This window comes from Lolium rigidum, chromosome 6, assembly GCF_022539505.1.
Source record: "Lolium rigidum isolate FL_2022 chromosome 6, APGP_CSIRO_Lrig_0.1, whole genome shotgun sequence".
Lineage (NCBI taxonomy): Eukaryota > Viridiplantae > Streptophyta > Magnoliopsida > Poales > Poaceae > Lolium > Lolium rigidum.
The window spans coordinates 271,365,485-271,386,212 of record NC_061513.1 but is presented as its reverse complement, the minus strand read 5'-3'; the positions used below and the strand labels follow the sequence as shown (position 1 = coordinate 271,386,212).

The window sequence follows — 20,728 nt, the reverse complement described above, 5'->3', positions numbered from 1 at the left end:
CCACTAGCACACTAGATTAGCAAAGAGATCGCCTAACAAGCATATATAAACCTTTATTCTATCTACTCAGATGGCAGCTTGACTGTCTTTATACTACAGTAAAAAAACAAAAGCTACCAAGATGGAGACACTATTTCCATGATGGTTTTGTGCAAGGATTCAAATTCTCAATCAAATTTTGAAACAGTTGAAGCAGCTAGAGAACGACTTCATCGGCAAAATGTTTTGCACCAGCTACTACATGTTATAGAATGGTGACACGATCTCACAACCTTGAATTATACAATGGTTCGGATCACAACCTTGAATTATTACTAATTGAGTTTACACAGCTACCGATACATGATATCTCTACCAGCTAGTGCTCCCTCCAGCCTTATCTGGTTGAATGATTCTAGACAAAATTTAGGCTATATTTTCCAAAATCTGCGAAAATATACAAGGCTAGAGAAAGCAGTATATTATATGGATATAAATACATGACAGTACGCAACACCAGCTAGCGCAAGAAGCCAGCATGCATCAACATATACAATACCCAGCTTCTATGATTCTTGGGAGATGCCAAAGGTTAATTAGCTGGAGCACCGGATTTTTTGGCGTCAACTCAACTGTTTTTCTCGGCATCCACAACACAGATCAAATTATCAACAATAGTCTAACCACAGTACAAAAAGAATGGACAATACAAGGTCCACTATCACTCAACATTACAAGCAAATTCAACAATAAATCACACATGGGCCACATGTGGCCAGCACTACAGCAGCACCACAGGAGCAGAGATGCCTTTCCGCATGCACTGATGCATAGCCGGTATCAGCCATCTAGTCCTCCAGAATATCCTGGAATAGAAACATGATGGTCAGCATACCAGTTTTGGGAACAATAAATCTGGAGGATGGTTTCAACTTACAAGAGTGGATAAATTATCGATATCAACAATGGTCTGGTTCCACAAATAAGCGCATTTCTGATTTCAAGTTTTACTTCACCATTAACATGCTAATGCAAGATAGTATATCAAAGGTTCAAGCAAGTTTGTCAATGGAACAAGCTAGTTTACAACTTCGTAGAGGCTAGAGCACACGAGAAACAAGAAAAAAGGCCATCTTCGTGTGGCAAATAAATTTGTAGATCTGAACAGAAACCATGTTCTCGGCACTGTAACAAAAAAGGAGGATATGATGTGTTCAACACTACAAGCTTCCAATGTTGTTCCCAAAACAAATCCACAAAGAGCTACATACAGAACATCACTAATTTCCAGTGCTACCCAAAATTACAGAATAAAAGAGTGGATAAATTATCGAAATCAACAATGGTCTGGTTCCACAAATAAACGCATCTCTGATTTGAAGTTTTTACTTGACCATTAACATGAATATATCAAAGGTTCAAGCTAGTTTGTAATTGGAACAAGCTAGTTTACATGGTAGAGGCTCGCACCAGAAACAAGAAAAAAAAAGGCCATCTTGGAGTGGAGATGGAGGCAAGCTACCTTCCGGTCGGGCCTGATGTCATGGTCCAGCTGAGCTCGGTGTCGGGACCCAATGACCTCATCGAGCTGCGAGATGAATCCAGCTGCAGATGCCATCATCCAGTCCTCCTACCCGACATCCATACACAAGAATAACACAAATGATGTCAGTTCTATATGATATTTTGCAAGTATAAATTCAGAGGAGACTTGACCCACATGAGACGCCGCAGCACCCATGTATCTACTACAGGATAGCAGGTTTGTTTTCTCAAAAACAGCACCATGTGTAAAGTAAACATCACGGTTTTCTACTCCCAGGAGAGGAGAAAGGAGAGGATCAAGAAACTCACCGAAAACGTAGAGGTGGAGAAGAAGGCCACCGCTGCCCCTGTTGGGTCGCAGCGGCAGGAGTCAAAGAGGAAGTAGACGTCGAAGATAAATGCCGTCCGGGATTAAAACCGTGCATTATGCGCAGGAGGCGACGGCAAGCACCACTGTAGCCAGAACATGCAATTGCACTCCTTCCTGCACAAGTAACATTTGAAGAACTGATATGATTTTTAACTGAAATCTGATTTAAAAAGCAAGGCATACTGGAGCTGCAGCAAGATAAGAAAAGGAGAGTAAACAACTAGATCCTAAGTTCATCTAGGCCCATCCGTTAGTTTGACTACAATAACTATCCTCGAAGGAAAACATGATGGCAGCAGATTAGTTTTAGCAACAACAAATTCAGAGGACGGTTTCGACTTAAATTCAAACCACACGGCAGCACCAGGACCTCTACAGGCCCCCACACAATCAAAAGAGCATGTATTTAAACAGGGCAAGTGCTACATCAGAGAACACGAAGCACTCAAACTGAGCACAATCTAAGTTCCAGTTCAAAAATATTAGACAAAAAAAAAGGAAAACCCATTTCTTTCTTGACAGTTAGCCATAATTTCCGGTACAATGAGTGCATAATTTGTACCATACAAATAATATCCAAGAAGCCAAATCTCCGGTATTGTCACTCATTCCTGGAATAAATTTTAGCACTTATGGAAACTATACATAGGCAGATTACACGTTTTCCAGTTCAAGTACTGTATATAGACAATATAAGGACGTTGTAGGTGCAGCCAAAGCATAGAAAATAGCATTCTACATGTTTGTTCAGTATCCCCAGTTACCTCAGTAGCAAATACCTTGCAATTTTACAAAAAAGAGTAGCAATACCAAGCAAGTATCAATATTTGTTTTAATTCGAGACCGCACCAGTTCTACCACTGGATTTGGCCAGGCTGCTACTAATGATTCTAAGCCAACTTCTAATGTGACCTGTTTCCTGACATTTGGCCAGGTTGCAAGAAAACTATCGATTGTTTAGACTTTATGTGATCCTTGAATTTAGATGGCTCATTTTGTTTAGACTTTATGTGATCCTTGAATTTATAATAATGATCTGAGACAATATGTTGTACTGCTGAGCTTTAATAAAATAAAACCGTATGCATCAATTGAAGCAGGGGCTGGGGATGCCCCATTTCTAAAAAAAGATCAGCTAAAAGAAGCTACAGGTCAAGCCCACATGAAAAAACCCCACTATACTAATGTAACAAGCCATAGTCACTATCTACAACAGTACAGGCAAGCATCTAGTAGGTAGCGAGGATTTGATAGCAGCTACCATTATAATATTCAAAATACTATTAGGGGGCATGTAACCGTAAACCTTCTATCTATCCAATGAAATGAAACGCAAAGGTTTTTGCGTTTTCTCGAAAAAAATATTCAGAATGAGAGATATCATTATAATCTCCCAGCAAAGCTTCATAAACATTGCATACACATGCTGTTTTGATGCTTCTACGTAGACAAAATGTGTGAGGCATTGCATACACGTGCTGCTTCGATGCTTCTACATAGACAAAATGTGTGAGGCATTGGATTTGGTTTTTCACCCCCAACTAATCTGAGGCCAGCACTTCTATGGTACCCGACATCTCTCTCTACACGGTTCATTTTTCTTGCAAGTTAATACTATTTCAGTTCCCATACGTATACTCTCCCATACGGCTGCCCATCTCATTCCGCGAATCTTCTCTCATAAATTTCTGAGACTACCCAAATTCTAAATTGGAAACCAATTCATTGTAGAATCTACCAAATCTGCAAATCGGTAGCACAAATCCACCAACCCATCTGGTTCCCTTGGTTGGATTTTGAGTACCAGCTCATCAGTTGTTCGGGCGCGAGCAGGACGGTGCTTGTCCACATTCAATACTAGCCCAATGGACACATAAGGCTCATCATAGTTTTTATTTTCTTTTTCTTTTAGTGTTGCTTGTTTGCCCTACAAAAAGCTACCTCAATCTGTCCCTAGGGCCCATCCTGCCAAACGCAGTTGCGCCAGCACCACGCATGGCTGCGCCGCTCTGTGGCAAATAAATTAGTAGTTCTGAACAGAAACCGTGTTCTCAGCACTGTAACTCAAAAGGAGGATGTGATGTGTTCAACATTACAAGCTTCCTATGTTCTTCACAAAACAAATCCACAAAGCTACAGGAAGATCACTAATTTCCAGTGCTACCAAAAATTACAGGATAAAAGATTGGATAAATTATCAATATCAACAATGGTCTGGTTCCACAAATAAATGCATCTCTGATTTGAAGTTTTATTTGACCATTAATTAACATGCTAATGCAAGATAGTATATCAAAGGTTCAAGCTAGTTTGTTACTGGAACAAGCTAGTTTACAACTTTGCAGAGGCTAGAGCACACCAGAAACAAGAAAAAAAAAGGCCATCTTGGAGTGGACATGGAGGCAAGGTACCTTCTGGTCCAGACTGGATGTCATGGTCCAGCTGAGCATGGTGTCGGACCCAATGACCTCATCGGGCTGCGGGATGCATCCAGCTGCAGGTGCCATCATCTACTCCTCCTACCCGACATCCATACACAAGAATAACACATATTATATCAGTTCCAGATGAGATATTGCAAGAAAAAATTCGTAGAGACTTGACCCAAATGAGATGCCGCAGCACCCGCGTATATCTACAACAGGCTTGCAGATTTGTTTTCTCAAAAAACACCACCCATGTGTAAAGTAATCATCGCGGTTATCTACTAACTGGAGAGGAGAAAGGAGAGTATCAAGAAACTCACCGAAAACATGGAGGCGGAGAAGAAGGCCACAGCTGCCCCTGTTGGGTCGCGGCAGCAGGAGTCAAAGAGGCAGTAGACGAGGTAGTCGAAGACGAATGCCATCCAGGGTTAAAACCGCACATTATGCGGGGGAGGCCACGGTAGCCAGAACATGCAATTGCACTCCTTCCTGCACAAGTAGATAATAGATTACACAGTTGAAGAACTGATATGATTTTAACTGAACTCTGATTAAAAAAGCAAGGTCAGCAACAACAAATTCAGAGGACGGTTTCGACTTAAATCCAAACCACACGGCAGCACCAGGACGTCTACAGGCTCCCACACAATCAAAAGAGCATGTGTTTAAACAGGGCAAGTGCCAGATCAGAGAACACAAAGCATTCAAACTGAGCACAATCTAAGTTCCAGTTCAAAAATATTAGACAAAAAAGGAAAACCCATTTCTTTCTTGTCAGTTAGCCATAATTTCAGGGACGACTGCATAACTTGTACCATACAAATAATATCCCAGAAGCCAAATCTCCCGTATTGGTCACTACTCATTACTGGAATAAATTTTAGCACTTATGGATACTATACATAGGCAGATTATTCATTTTCCAGTTCAAGCACCGTATATAGACAATGTAAGGACGTTCTAGGTGCAGCCAAAGCATAGAACAGAGCAATCTAGATGTTTGTTTAGTATCCCAAGTTACATCAGTAGCAAATACCTTGCAATTTTAGAAAAAAGAGTAACAATACCAAGAAAGTGTCAGTACTTGTTTTAATTCCAGACCACACCAGTTCTAGCGCTGGATTTGGCCAGGTTGCTAGTAATGAGTCTAAGCCAACTTTGAATGTAACCTGCTTCCTGACATTCATTTGATCCAAATTATGAACAGTGATGGGCTGCTGACTTGGGCACATATCCCTATGTATTGAGTGACCAAAACAAAATGGACATAGGATGATTTGGGTTCTTCTAACCTCAATCTAATGGAGTGACACCTGATGCAACCAAGTGCAAATAAGTAGGTAGGCTAGCAAATCCGAAAAGTTCGATGACAGACCTGTATGTTTATGTCACCAAAAACATGGTGGCTCTGTTCGGCACATCCTCAATCACCTCATCTTGCTACATCTTCTCCGCTGACAAGGGCAAAGGCAGACGCCAACACCCCCAGCCGATCCACCGTGCCAAATAGTAGAACGAGAACTGATTTGGTTATCCCTGCCATACACAAGCAAGTTTCTTAAAGCAAAGAGATAAACAAATAAATAGCTGCAGTGATAAACAAAATAGCTAGCTCATGATAAACAAATAATGCAAGACAAGAAAAACCAGGGACACTTATGCTTTTTGTTCAAGAAACAGTTGTACTACTTCAGCTAATTAACAAATGCAAGTTCGATAAGCAGTAGTGTTGGAAATTCTCTGAATAAATAACCTAACAATCCAAATACCATCTGAAGGTGCTGGACGTTCACTACAGGTCATAGCTTTGGTACAGGGCAGTGGTTATAATAAAAAAAACAATGAAATGGATAAGCAAAACAAGCTTAACAAGAGAGCAGAACTCTTCTAAGTCCAGTACAAACATTTTTTGTCAGATCAGCATTACTGACCAGCATCAAAAGCTTATTTACACCATCAGCTACTGCATCAAATCCCTCAAAAGTGATTATCATTAAAGTTTATCAGCACGGACGTAAGGTGCTCCCCAGCAGGTGTAGTTTTTGCTAACTCACCGTTTGATTTAACAAAAGCTCCACTGTTCCCAGTTTTGTCCTGAGACTGTCTTGGTGGAAATACATCTGGTGATTGGGTCCTGGCATGGTTGCTCCTGCAAATACAGTTGTAAATGATACACTGTCGCATACAATACTTATGCAACTGATTGTACGTGTATGCGTAGTAGCATTTTACCTTGCCTATAACCCTTCTCTGAGCATTAGTAGTTTGGTTTGAAGATGGACTTGGAGCCTATATACAAAAAGTTACAGCATGAGACCATCGTAGCAAAATTTACAAATACAGTTCAATCTGCTACATTTTACTGAAATGCATTGACAAAGAGAAAAGAATAGTAAAGTTAAAACAACAACTAGCCAGTGTTGAATTTCTGCATTCGCTACATTGAATTAGCTTTCTCATATATGAGGTTAGTGAAGAAACAGATACACAGCCAACTAATCATATTAATAGGAACTGAAAGCGGGAAAAGGGGAGAAGAGGCAATAGGCAAACTAAGATATACACACACAAATGCCCTAAATCACTCTAAGGTTAATTGATACAAAAATCATCAGCCTTAGCAAAGCATCACTTTCAGATTTAAGAAAGTAGAAATTTAAATGATATACTGTATAGGTGAATGGTAAGGCTGCCTCAACATGTGCCAGAAATGACTTATCATAAGATCTTTCAAAAATCAGTTAAGGAATGCAGCAGATGGACAAAAATAAAACAAGCTTAATAAACAGGCTGGGTACGGGAGGATTCTGGTGATAGGGTTAGGTTTAGTGAGTGGGTGAGGCTGGGAGAGGCTAGCTGGGCCTTGTTGGGCCTGGCCGGCCTGGCTAACATGCCAATTTTACTCACATCGCATCAACTGGCTATGCAAAGGAGAGAATCATGAGGGGTAGTGCTCTTTTTACTGCCTTGGCGACTTGGGGCGACTAATCACGCCAAGTCACCGAGTCAAGTCAGCAAGTCACTAGCCGCAGCCATGGCGACTTGACTTGACTCAGCGACTCAAAAATCATGATGGACAAGGTCGAAAGTCTTTTGCTGACCACTATATGAAATTTGAAGTCTTATGATTGACACGAGCTTTCACCTAGAGTAATTTTCTTCAATTCTACTTGTGTAGAGTAGCAGAGACACAACAGTTGGAGATGGAAGCTACAGCCTCACATCATGCAAATGGTAAAAAAGAAACACATACGTGTAAGGGAATGCACGAATTCCTAAAGAGGATCAGCAGTGAAGCCGATCTCATCATGAAGAACATGGTAATGTGTTGGCCCTGAGGTTCCTTGGCACACACAACAAACACAAAGCAATTAGCCCCACATAAATTGCACGGTAACTTAAGAGACCTGCAAACTACCACCAACATATTGTTATGTGGTAAAAAGAAACAAAGGAGAAAGCAGAGATTGCTTACAATCATGCCAGCATGTTCACACATGTAGAAGTCAAAATTCTTGCGATGGCAGACTTGCTTATCCACCACAGTACCTACAGAATTACATTAACACTTATTTTTCCCTCATTTCACAACAATTACATGACAAGGGCGGTGTTTCACTCAATAAGGAAAGTAGGACCAAAATACAGTTTACCTGGAGGAACATTCTCTGGAGATCCAGTCAGAAAGAATCTGGTGTGATGGTTTTTCTGGGCAAAAATAATGTAAGCCTTTGGAGGTCTCGGACAAGACCCCGAACATCACAGTGTGCACAGAAAGGAACCGACCACCTCTTGACAGAACAGGTCCGAAAGAAATTCTGAAAAAAGAAAGAATCATCAAATTAACAGAAGCTCCATTGATGATCAAGAAGTAATAAAGACATGTTAGGAGAGAAAACGTGCTAACCTTGTTCACAAGATTCCAACGTCTATTGTGTGGCAAAATATCTTGACTGTTACAGGCCCTCAGCTACATGATAAAAAGCTTACTAGTTAGATACATCCAGAAGAACATCGAGCATGAGAATGCCCAACTACGCTTGGTGGATTCTCACTAACCTTGGGTGCTTGCAGGACCCTCAATTTAATTTGAATAAACTTTGGTGCAATCGAAATGCCATGTGCCATCAGCATGGGTTCGAGTCATAGTTTCTACGTTAAACTGCCATGCATTTAGGGTAGCATGAACCATCAGTTAATTGCCAAAAACACTAAAGCTAACAAGTTATATACTGCTGCAGCAAGCTAAAATCTAGATTTCTCGACGAGTGAGGGCATTTGCAGAGTTGACAAAGCTTTGTCGTATCTTTGCAGAGGAACAAGTGTGCAAAGCTGGTCATACAAAAATTCTTATCAGAACTTAAGATAATGAATGAAATTTCAGAAGAGAGGAGGCTGTGAGGATGTAGCTGAAACAAACCTCCAAAGTCAAATATGTCGGACGCTTTGACCTCCCCGCATGGATACATGTGAAATTACCAGAATACCGGAGCTATGTGCCTTTGTACCTCAAAAAGTAATCAGAGACTGTTATTTCGACAGTATAAGTGTCTCTGTTAATACCATTCATCTGCCTCCATGAAAACCTAGTTAAACATGCCAATGAGAGAGCACTTAGTAAATAGCAACAAACTGTAAACAAAAACAAATTGTAGAACAAGCTAGAAACAGTAAAGCTCCCTTTCCAAATTATCAATATAAGCACTGGTTAAAATGAATAAAAGGGTTATGAGGAATTCTTACTTTTGTTCACTGCATTTTCTGACACTAAAACCAACAATCTTGAACTCTGAATTTCCAGGAGCGGCTTTGATCCTCAAGTTCATGTGAGCACACTTAGCCTGTTACGCAAACATCCAAATCAGAACGATCCAGAAAATATATGGTTGCGTAACTTTTCACGCAATATTATCAAGAACAAATGCAACTTACCTTTTGCCAGTCAATTCTGTCAGGGCAGTTAACTTTCTGGTTTGCAAGAAGAAGTCGGTGAAGGACCGGGTTTAGCAATCATTGTAGTTGAGATATCTGCAGGTTAAAAGAAGTTAAGACATGAGCATGTAAAATCCGATGGTAGTCATTGCAAAACTGAAAGATGGCGTCATACCATACGATACAGTGAGATGCATACCGACGTTCAGGAAGAGGCCACTGTGTGTACCATGGAAACTTGAGTGAAATATTCAGCACCCATCACACCACCATCCAATCAACGAAGCTAGCAAGATTGTTGTGGAAAGATGACTGACAAACCAAAAGGAAGCACCTGTGTATAGTCAGGAGAATCAACCACAGCCGTGACATGGAAGTCATATATAAGCCTAAGCACAGGGGAGTGCTTTGGAAGTTTAGTAAGACATCCACAAAGATATATACTGTTTTTCAGAATGTTGTCTCAGAATACACAAATTAGATTAAAAAGTGTGCAAATTATTAGTATATAAATTAATACTGTTTGTTCCTATAATATAATGCAAGTATGAAGCAAATAAAATGCATCATCATGTATAACAAAAGAACAGGCAGCAGTTGTGGTGCTCACTTTGTCACAAACTAATAACACTGTCTAGTCTAGAGCATTTTTTCCATATTTCTATTTGTGCTATAAAAACAGAGATTTTTAAGATTTATGCGTGGGAAGGCGAAAGAAGACAAGACAGAATTTGTTAGTAAAAAATCTTCACACTAAAGCAGGGAAAATCTTCCCAAAGAATCCAACACGAAGCCAAGCAGAAGTTCGCCCTTGTAGAAAACAGAGAAAAACATATACCCAAATGAAGGGACTACAGGAATTAAGGGAGCTCTCGTTTAACTAATAATCCAAAAGTAAGTGAGCACAACGAAACTATCCATTTATCGTTCTCCCTGAGAAAATATTAAAAATCCTTGAGCATAATATTAACCATGCATAGGAACCCTGTAGGGTTGAAGAGAGATGCACTACCTCATCGCCATAGTTGATGCTGAGAAGGACAAGATGACGAGATAGTGGTGTGTCCTCTCTGGCGGCACCCGCAGCGCCTCTCATCCGCTGCCAAGCAAAGGTCACGACCAGTCTACTTAGGCGCGAGAGATAAGTGGAAGGCTGGCTCCAGGGGTGCATCTGCCGCCAATGTCGGTGCCCAGCCAGAAAGCCCAGGTTTCAATAGGCAGCGCGAGAAGCTGCAGCCACAGGTAGCTGCAGTAAGTTAGTATGGAAACCTTAGTGAAATCCAAAACGACTCGTGGAAGTAGCTTCAAACAAGAATTGCAGTTTCATCAACACCTATGACTGATAAGCAGAAAACTTTGAAAGAATAAAAGAACCCATTCGTATACATGGTAAGGCGACAAGTTTCTAATCGAGTGAAAACAGATTTCCCCCCATGTAGACATGGCATGCTTCTCTCTACCGCCTACCCATTCATCCATCAACAGGAAATAAAAGTAACAAAAATCAATCAAGGACATATGTGCGCGACCAGGGCGGACTTCAAAAATCTCGAGGCCTACCTTCATCGGGAAACAAAGCACCTTCACAACATTTGAAGCTATATGCTACTAGTAACAATATGGATACAGATAAAATAAAAGGAATCAGCCAAAGCTTTCTTTTTTTATTTGGCATGGAGTAAAAGGACATGTACCCAGATGAGGACATGTACCCAGATGATGCGTTTTCTTTCTTTTTGTTTAGTCAAGAGAAACAGTGGTTCAAAGATTTATGCCTAGCAAGTCGAGAAAAGAAGACAAGACAGCTTCACGCAGAACCAGCAAGACGAGAAAAGAAGAGTAAGAAGCGAAGCTGAGGCTCGCCATTTTGCAAAACAGAACAAAACACGCACCGCAATGAAGGGGCTTAAGCCTCTACCCAAGACTACATGAATGAAGGTACATTTATACAACGATCACATCACAATAAAATATGAATTAGCACATGTGACACCACAAAGGCCACCTAGTTGTCAACACATCTGCTGCAAATTAGAGAAAACATGTGCAGAACCTGAACACTGTGGAACATTTACATGCATCCACACTGGCCTCAAGACACATAATTTTCCTAGAAAGTTTTCTTACGGAAATCCTGCTCTCTCCTAGCATCTTTCTTGCATTTTGCAATAATACACACCAGAACGCCATCTGTAGCAACCATGCATAGGAAACCTGAAGGGTTGAAGAGAGTGGGACTACCTCATCGCCATATCTGATGCTGAGCAGGACGGGAGGACAGGACATTAGCGCCCCTCATTCGGTGTCCTCTCAGGCGACACCATTAGCGCCCCTCATTCGCTGCCAAGCAAGGTCACCACAGGTCTACTTGGGCACGAGAGACAAGTGGAAAAGGCTGACTCCAGGGGTGCATCCGCCGCCATTGTCGATGCCCAGCCAGAAACCCCAGGTTTCTATAGGCAGCGTGAGAAGCTGCAGCCACGGGTAGATGCAACAAGTCAGTAAGGAAACCTTAGAGAAAACCGAAACGACTCATGGAAGTAACTTCAAACAATAATGATAGTTTCATCATCGCCTATGAATGATAAGGAGAAAACTTTGAAAGAATAAAAGAACCCGTTCGTAGACATGGCAAGGCGAAAAGTTTCTAATCGAGTGAAAACAGACATTCCCGCTTGTCGACATGGCATGCTTCTCTCTACCGCCTGCCCATTTATCCATCAACAGGAAATAAAAGTAACAAAAATCACTCAAGGACGTATGTGCGCGACCAGGACGGGCTTCAAAAATCTCTAGGCCAACCTTCTCAGGAACCAAAGCACCTTTCACAACACTTGAAGCTATGTGCTACTAGTGACAATATGGATACAGATAAAATGAAAGGCAGCAGCCAGAGCTTTCTTTTTTCCCCAGGAGCGAGTAAAACGACATGGGCTAGGAGTGTTATTATTTCGCTGCATAAGATTGGCCGGCTAACAATCCGAGTAATCGTCGCTTATACATCGGGACCGAACTCTAATCCTAGAGCATCAGTGCGGCTCCATCCATGCGGCATGTGTCCACCAGTGCTAGGCGTTCATTCAACGTGATAGGAAGGAACGGGATTTAGAAGGAGCATAGACTAATTGCGGTGTGGTTCGCTGAATTTGGCGAAAGAAAATCTGAAAATAATTTTCACGCTTATGAGGAAACCTGGCTGGCAGAGTAGAAATCAATGATTCGAGCCGATTTTGACAAGTCACCAGACTCGTGTTGCCTAGCAAAGACATGCACGCATAGCTTAGCTGCAGACTAGTAGTATAAACGCCGGGTTGAGCTCCTGAGCAAAATAAGGCAAGTTTTGCATCGCCAGCAGACTCATATCCAACCTCGGCCCCATCTCATCACCATGTCAAAGCTACTGCTAAAAATCCATTTTGCTAAAGATGGGAGATGATCCCGTTTGTGCTTCAGGTAGATAGCAGCGTCAAGAGTTGGTTTGTGTTTGAGTTAAAACAGAGTAAGGAGCCAGGTTGAGCTGCAAAAGACTAGCCTGCACGTGTTATGAACTGAGAGAGGGACAGATATAGCAGCTGCTGATTGGAAAAACCTGCAGGCTATGCACTGAAGGACAAAATCGTTGGGGCTTTTTTTACACGCTCAACGGATTCAATGTGCCATCCACTCTAATACGTATCGTGGAGGAGGACGGGGAGAGGGAGCTCACTGTGCTGGGAGGTGCAGCGGGATGGGGAGGGGGGCGGCGTCCGGAGCAGCAGGTCCAGGGATGTTGCCGACGTGGGGAGGTGGTCGCCGGCTGCAGCAGCCCGAGCAGGCCTCCACCAGGCCTTCCGCCGTCGACCCCCTGGATTTCCAGCAGTCGGCGCCAAGAGCCACGGTCTGGCGCCCTTGTTGTCCGTCCTCATCCATGGCTCGGGCGGCCACCAACGGGAGCCCCGCGAGGATGGCGGCGGCGGGCGCGTCGTGGAGGAAGGTTGGCGCTGCGGTGAGGAAGGCACGAGCCGCCGCGAGGGGCAGGCGGCGGCGGCGAGATTGAGAGGGGAGAGGAGGCGTCGGGTGGAAGTTGGGTGCGAAAGCGAGGAGAAAGGGGATTTTTTTTGGGGGAGCAGGGCTCCTGGTTTCAGCAACGCAATTACTCTCCAGTGTAAGCAACGCAATTATTAGTGTTGTTTTTTTTTATGGAATTATTAGTGTTGTTAGGGTGGGTAGAAGCTAGGCAACGCAATTAGTGTGCGTCTCCTCGGGAGCTGATATGTATGAGGCTCCGGCCGTTGGATTAAGCCCAAATGGACGGCTCCGAACGAGTTTAACAGGGCGATCTGCGTTAACGCAATTCGTGTTATCTAATTGGCTCGACGGATTCAGCGGTGGGCGGGAGATTGCGGCTAAATATTCCCGCTCACTCAACCTCAAAAAATTATCCACCTCCAACTCAAAAGAGTTCGTATCACATTATTGCTAGGTATGAATTTGAGGTTCTCCAGCCCGCACAAGCTAATACAAATTGTCGAGGACAATGAGAAGCTCATCGGCAGCAGCCACGGCCACAACAACCAATTGCGGTATTATCGCTCCTATATTTTTCGAGAACTTGACGTGCACCGACTGCCACCATCCGAGCACCAAGGAATTCAAAGGATGGTGTCGCTATGCATGCAGCGCCCGCCACGACCCAAAGCCGCGGAGGTGGCGTCTCCACGTCGTCCGAAGATGCAGAGGCGGATCCGGGGAATGCGGAGGTCAGGCCCCTATATCGGCTACGCCCATTGTTTGTTATGCAGCCGGGGCAAGGGCCAAGGACAAAGTGGCACATATCAATCCATCTATCCACGCGAACATCATGTATAGGCGACTTTGATGCTTGACTAGGTTTCTCTACACGGTCTCATCTACTCGTATTCCTCGCGTGCCAACTGCCCAACTACACACATCACATTGACACATGAATTCATGAATGAGCATCGCCGTTGCCACTAGGACAAATGACTCGGGCTCAGCGATCAGCGAAGATGCAAAGGCAGGCCTCCCGACTCTATGCGTGTCTCTCAACTCATGGGCGGGCACAGGTCGTCGATAATAGGTATTCAAAGTCAAGAAAAATCCAACTGGAAAACGTTAAGGTTCAAATTTGTTCACCACTGAAACGAATCCGACTACTCGGCTAGCTTCTGTGGCAAGCTTCAGGTCACCGAATTCGGGACCCCTGGCCCTTGGTTGATCTGGCCTCTTGTTCCCCTCCCTACGGTGTCGCCGCATCGCGGCCTCGAGAATTGAGTCGATCACCGCCTCGGCCCTACTCTATCGTTGGAGCAAGACTAGGGCTAGATTACTTAAACCTCATGGGAATATTATTGGGGCTAATACAGCTAATGTTCGGCCTGAAGGATAGCATGAGATTTCCTCGGTTATAAGTGGCCGAATACTATGCAATTTTGTCTAGTCGGAATTAATGGGTATTCAGCTAAATACTCATGAATAGCTTTCTGCCCGCCCATGTCTCAACTGTCGACCTGCCTCCGCGTCGTGCGCCATGAGGCCACGCCCTATTCCTACACTGATCGCTCAAAGGTATTATTGTAGTAGCTGCTACTTGGTAGCTTGATTATCAACTCAAACTAGTAATTGCTACTTACTAGTTTGCTTTGATAGTTGCATGTATTATATGGTGTATGTATGTATTAGAGTAGTACAATTCCTTAAGTCATCGCAAACATATTGTAAATTAGTAATTATTTCAAATTGTTAGTTTAACCTGCAATTATACATTTGAAAAAAAATCTAGGATACAAAATTACAGATGTTAGAGAGAAATCTTGCGTGTATATAACAATTTTAATACAAAAGCTTCCAATCGAAATCTCAGACCAAAAGACTATGTGTTGTATCTTTTATATGGTCATTAATATCTTCTTCACCCCCGGCCAGTAAATCATGGATCCGCCCATATGCCAAGACGGAGGCTAAAACTAGATGATGAAGGGTACGTACCTAGCCATGTGTTTGTACTCCAGGCATTATTACCTTGCTAACCATGTGCTTAAGGACTACTTAGGTAGGTTAAAACGACATTAACCAAGAAAATTAATACAATTGAAAACATATATATGCAACAAATCAAAGATAGGATTTCCACCGGGACAGACTTCCGTACGTCTTCTCTCACAGGCGATCAAGAAGGCGGCTTCTGTTCCCGGCCACCTCCCGCCGGCACCGCCGATCGGCCCCTATTCTCTAGCCTTCAGGCCATGGATGCGGGGTGGATCTGGGTCTCCGTCGGCGGGTGGGCTCCGTTTTTTTGGTTTTAGGTTTAAGCTTTGGTGTGGCGGCGCTCAGATGGATGGTGTGGCGGCGCTCAGATGGATGCGGTGGCGTCTTCTCCAATATAGTCTCCCCAGCTTCAGCCCCATTTCGGCGGCGATGTCGAGAAGTTTGTGGGAGTAGTGTGGTTCTCGAGGACTTCTAGCTGGGGGATCTCCAGATCTCCATGGAGCTTCATCGGCAGTTATTTCTTCTTCTTTGCCCCCGGGATGGATGTGGTCTTCTTGACCCGTTCGGCGACTTCCCGCTCGCAACCAACAAAGTCAGGCCGACTCGGGGGGAGCGGCAGCGGTGGCGCGCCGTCGACACGGTCTGGAGGTTGGAGATGAAGGGTATCTAAAGATTTTTATTGTAATTCTATTTTTGTTGGGGTGTTTTATACTGTTCGTTGTTTCTCTTAATGCCAAGGTTCTATTCGCAAAAAAAGAACATGTATATGCATGGACACCATTACTATATCAACATGTGCCAGCATGGCCAAGTACGTACGCAACCTAAACCGGACATGCATGCTACGTAGAAAACTACTAGATACTTGCATATATAGTTAAATTAAAATATTTAACTTCTTCTAGCTTGAATTCTAGCTTCTTCTCCTTAGATGGAATTTTTCATAGAAATGTGTACTTGGACAATAGATAAAAGAGTGTATGTGCGTGTATGTGAGCTTCTATATTTATATTGTGTTTCTCAAAAAAAGAGTGGAACATATTTAAATTCCATGGAAAATATATTTGGAAAGACAACAAGGTGAACTTATCCCATTAATCGCGGTATCTTGAGTGCAAACTGTCACCCCTAGCAGGCCACGACTCTTGACTTGTTTCGGTTGGAGCTAGACCCCCGTGCGTACAATTCATTGGGTGGTCACGACGTGATGCGGTTGTAACATGTCAATAGCGAAGGGTTCATGGAATTGTTCATAAACCCTATATTTGGTCATTATATCTTCTCTATTCTTATTAAACTCCATATTAGCAATTTATGTGTTAATTAACAAAACTATGTAAGCATGACTCATAGAGCCAAGAACAAGTCGTCGTCCCTAGACGAGGCATGGGGTGAACCCTAGCATGGTCGTTGCCCTCTACTGCATTGTCGTTTTGCGCCGATTTTCGAAGGTGTGTGAGGGCCCTCCATGCTTGATGTTGGTGGTGGTCTTGATCATAATCAGGGTTCATGCAATCCTTCATGAACTCGCAGCGGCCCTCGGAAATCCACCTTGATCTTGTTTAACAACAAGATTTTGTGCCTTGACATATTCATTTTTGTTCGGAACTCCTCGTTCACTTCCAACTCCTAGCTAGCATACGACGACACTTGAGGCCGAAGACCAGAGGCGGCGCTAGGTGTATTCATGTGTATGCACACGAATACCCGTGATTTTGACAAAACAACAAAAATCTAGGTAAAACTGAGATTTTTTTTTTTTTTTTTTGCAAAGATAACAAGGATTTTGGCAAAATGAATACCCATGATTGAAATGAATACACAACCCTTGAATTCTAGCCTGGCGCCGCCGCCAGTGCCGAAGACGGTTTGGGTTTGAGTGTGAGGGCGGATGCGAGGTCACTACATATATTCACTAAGAAATATACAAATTAGTAGTGCATGTCGGGTTCCATCGAAGTACAACACACATATGTAGGAGCTACTACGTACAAATTTGTACTGCTGTTGACGATGATTAATAGATTGGTGGTCCTTTTTTTCGAAAAAAAAGTGCAATGAGCTTGGTACGACTACATGCAACATACTAGGTGCATGGCATAGAATATGCGGAAACGAGCGGGAAACTAGCAGTATATGTATAGGAAAATAAGAATAGGTATAGGAAAATCGCAGTCAGAAGCGAAATTGGGTGCGATCCATAGCAAATTTGGCCCAACCCAGGCCGGCCCTTTATGAATTATGATCCACGGGAACAAAACCAGCCGCAATCAGTCCCAAACCCTAACTCTTCCCATTTTCCCTCTCCTCTCCCCTCCACGATGGCCGGAACCATATCGGCGCGGCCGGCTTGCTCGCCGGCGCGCACGTGCAGCGATGCGCGGCGCTCAGCCGAGCTCGCCGGACCGCGTCGGGCGCGTGGACGAGGCCGCGCGATGCGGCTGCTGGACGCCGGCGAGTGCCTGCCGGCCATCAGAGCTGCGATGCATCTCCGGTCCCTCCCCCCGGCGAAGGCTCTTCCTTCGCCGTGCTCCATCGAGGTGGCCAGCTTCATGGCCACGCGCAGCCCGGGGCCGCCATCCACGACAGAGCGCCCTCCTCTGCGGCAGCAATCCACCGCAGCGGCTCCGCTCCGTCATGGCCGTGTCCTACGACATGCTCGCCGGGAACAAGTCCAAGCCCGCTGGTGAGACACCAGACTGTCTTCTCTCTCTCTACCTCCCTCCGTCTCTCTCTCTCTCTCCCCTCCTGATCATGTCCTGGATTATGATAAAAAAATCGATCTTGCTATGCTTTTCCTAGTATCTGCTCGTTGCTGCAGTGTATATGTTCATCAAGGTACTGGATTTACTTTTGTAGGTTCATGGCTACAGTTTGTAGGAATTTTAGCGCATCCGACGATTCATTTTTTTTTGCGCCATTGGGTGTCCAGAGAGGAGGTGATGAACACGCGCACCATGATCTTCTGCGTTTACTTGTGCTGTGTTGGGGATTAGGATAGGATTTATGAACACGCCAGACTGTCTTCTCTCTCTCTCTCTGATCTTCTCCTGAATTGTGATAAAAAATCGATATGGCCATGCCTTTTCTAGTATCTGTTCGTTGCTGCAGTTTGTATGTTCATCAAGGTACTGGATTTACTTTAGTAGGAATTTGAGCACATCGGATGCTTAAAAAATAATTGCGTCATTGGGTGTTCAGAGAGGAGTGGATGAATGCACCATGGTCTTCTCTGTTTAGTTGTGCCATTTTAGGAGATTAGGATATGATTTATTTGCTTGATGTGCTTGTGCTGAGGCCGTCCTCGTTGGTTAACACCATCCTGGCAATTTATGTTTGAGTGGGAGATTTCGGTGCAGATGGTCTTAGTAGGAGCTTAATCAATTCTTCTAATCCAGGGCTGAATACTAATTCGACTAACCAGTAGCCTAGTATATGTTGATGATTCTTCTGCCTTTTGAGCAAGGGAATATACTACTTTAAATTAGCAAATAAAATATTCTTGTTTCCCGATGATGCAATTTTCATCTAATGAATAGCCTGGGATCAACTAAAATGTACTTGTCTCGTTTGCTATCATAGTTATTTCTGCCCAGTAGTAGTAGTGAAGACATTGTATGGCGATACACATGTGTTTCTTTCAACGAATTTCATGTTATAATTTACTTACGATGGGAACTTGGTTTGCAGGACTTGGTGAAGAAGTACCCTTTGGAGGTCCACCAGTTCATCAGTTTCCCCATTTACTTTGTGAGCAAACAAGGCGTTTTGGGTGAAGGTGTCGCTGCTAAGCTTGAATTCCAGGTACCGAGTAAGGCAGCATCCTAAGTTTTCAAAATCCTGTGCCTCTAGAATTGTAGCTCACTTTATTGTTTCAGTAAATGAGATTCAATTTTTGTTTTTATTGGCTTGGCTAGTCCACTCTGTGTAGTTCCCATAATTTATGTTCGAATTTGAAATGTAGAAAGAGGCACACTGATGATAGCTGAGTCCCAAAATGAATTCTGGAGTCGAAAGAGTGACTGCAAAGTAGTAATGGTTACTCTTGGACCTTATGGAATGTTTGTGTGCAGGAATACTAGTTCGCTTTGCTTTTGCTCATATTCTTTGCATCGTATGTAGAGGAGTGCTAGTGTTATATATTTAGCGTGTGCACTAGAAAGAGACATTGCAGTGTGATTTTGTGTTGGAAGCATGAAACTAAATGTTGATGCGGCCGGTTCACTGTTTGCTCACCCGGATGATTTGGGTATATGAATGCAGGTTGCCTTGTTCTTGGACCCGTGGTGGTACGTAATAGCCGAAGTAGTGGTGTAAGTGCTGCTGCCTTAATTAGGTGACCTTTGTGAAGTGAACGTGGTTGAGGTTGTGGCGACCGGCTGGATGGACATGCTATTTACAATGTTGCTGTATCGAGCGATTGTGTTGGTCAGGTTCAGTTGTGGCTACTGGAGCAATTGTTTTATATTTCCGTGCCATGAAAGCAAGCGAAGTTGAGAAGCCACAAAGTTGGTCGTCCATTTGGGCGTTGTTTCACCCAGGGCAACTAAAATGTAGTAATTAATTCAGCATTAGAGTGCTAGCATGCCTAAAAAGATGGAGATGGTGGCCAACTTTTTTGTTATTGTATCGTGCTGATGGTGGTGGCTAGCCGTTAGGGTTTGTAATAATTTGTATACAAGGATGAGAGTTTGCAAGTAATTGGCTCTGTTGTGCTTGTAGACTTGGCATTTGTTTATGCATGAATTGTGATCACACATTTGCGTTTTTTTGTTGCACCTGGCCAAATTTGTGATGTGAATGTTGAGAATATGTTTCACGAAATTTTGAATTCGACAAATGAATGAATGAACCTCTACTAGGGAGTACTCCCTCCGCCCGTTCTGAAATAATTTACATTCTATTCCTAAATTTTGTTCTAAAATACTCTGCATTCAAGCTTTTAGTCAACAACAACACTGAAAATAAAGTGGTTTTGCTCATTTATTGAATGTTGCTATTTTCAATCTAGATTGAATTGGTTGTTTACATATCTAAGAAGTTATTAATCCCTATGCTGACGATTACTTGGTGTTATACGATGAGTAGGGTCAAATTTTATAAATTTTGACTAAATATAAATATTTACGAGTGATGTTTTTTAGTCAAAATTGGTAGTCTTTGACTTTGAGTAATATCAGAACGAAGAAGTAAAAATAAAAATGGAGGGCGTAATATTTTTTTGAAACGGAGACAAAAACTTTATCTCGTTTATTAATTAAGAAAAGGGTGTCCAGTTTTTTTTGGAGAAAACCGAGCAAAAACCTACATGATCAAGCTTACACAAACAACACGCCCACAACCATACTTAGCAGAGAACACAAAGCAACACTAACAAACAGTCTGTCGAGCACGACACTCCAACACCACACCGAAAAAATACATGCCACGATATGGGAGGCACCTGTCAACCAACTGCGAATCCAGGGAATGCAACAACCAAGTTGGC

At 43.1% G+C, this 20,728-nt stretch overlaps 4 long non-coding RNA genes across 5 annotated transcripts; 1 reads left to right on the top strand and 3 right to left on the bottom strand.

Annotated features, from left to right (window-relative positions):
- Positions 1-630: 630 nt before the first annotated feature.
- Positions 631-6,450, bottom strand: LOC124662075. Its single transcript, XR_006990363.1, has 7 exons — positions 6,375-6,450; positions 5,696-5,856; positions 4,641-4,809; positions 4,306-4,413; positions 1,834-2,008; positions 1,502-1,609; positions 631-845 (listed from the first exon to the last, which is right to left on the bottom strand). It is a non-coding gene; the product is annotated as an uncharacterized LOC124662075 (long non-coding RNA).
- A 1-nt stretch (position 6,451) lies between these two features.
- LOC124662074 lies at positions 6,452-8,863 on the bottom strand. 2 transcript variants are annotated; one of them, XR_006990361.1, is made up of 8 exons: positions 8,741-8,863; positions 8,380-8,652; positions 8,228-8,290; positions 7,974-8,138; positions 7,796-7,869; positions 7,574-7,663; positions 6,553-6,609; positions 6,452-6,469 (listed from the first exon to the last, which is right to left on the bottom strand). It is a non-coding gene; the product is annotated as an uncharacterized LOC124662074 (long non-coding RNA). The 2 variants fall into 2 exon arrangements; XR_006990362.1 differs by having other exon boundaries at positions 8,380-8,482.
- A 388-nt stretch (positions 8,864-9,251) lies between these two features.
- LOC124668495 lies at positions 9,252-11,721 on the bottom strand. Its single transcript, XR_006991719.1, has 4 exons — positions 11,494-11,721; positions 10,265-10,482; positions 9,452-9,586; positions 9,252-9,348 (listed from the first exon to the last, which is right to left on the bottom strand). It is a non-coding gene; the product is annotated as an uncharacterized LOC124668495 (long non-coding RNA).
- A 6,105-nt stretch (positions 11,722-17,826) lies between these two features.
- On the top strand, positions 17,827-19,887 carry LOC124659663. Its single transcript, XR_006989664.1, has 3 exons — positions 17,827-17,926; positions 18,931-19,044; positions 19,504-19,887. It is a non-coding gene; the product is annotated as an uncharacterized LOC124659663 (long non-coding RNA).
- Positions 19,888-20,728: the final 841 nt, after the last annotated feature.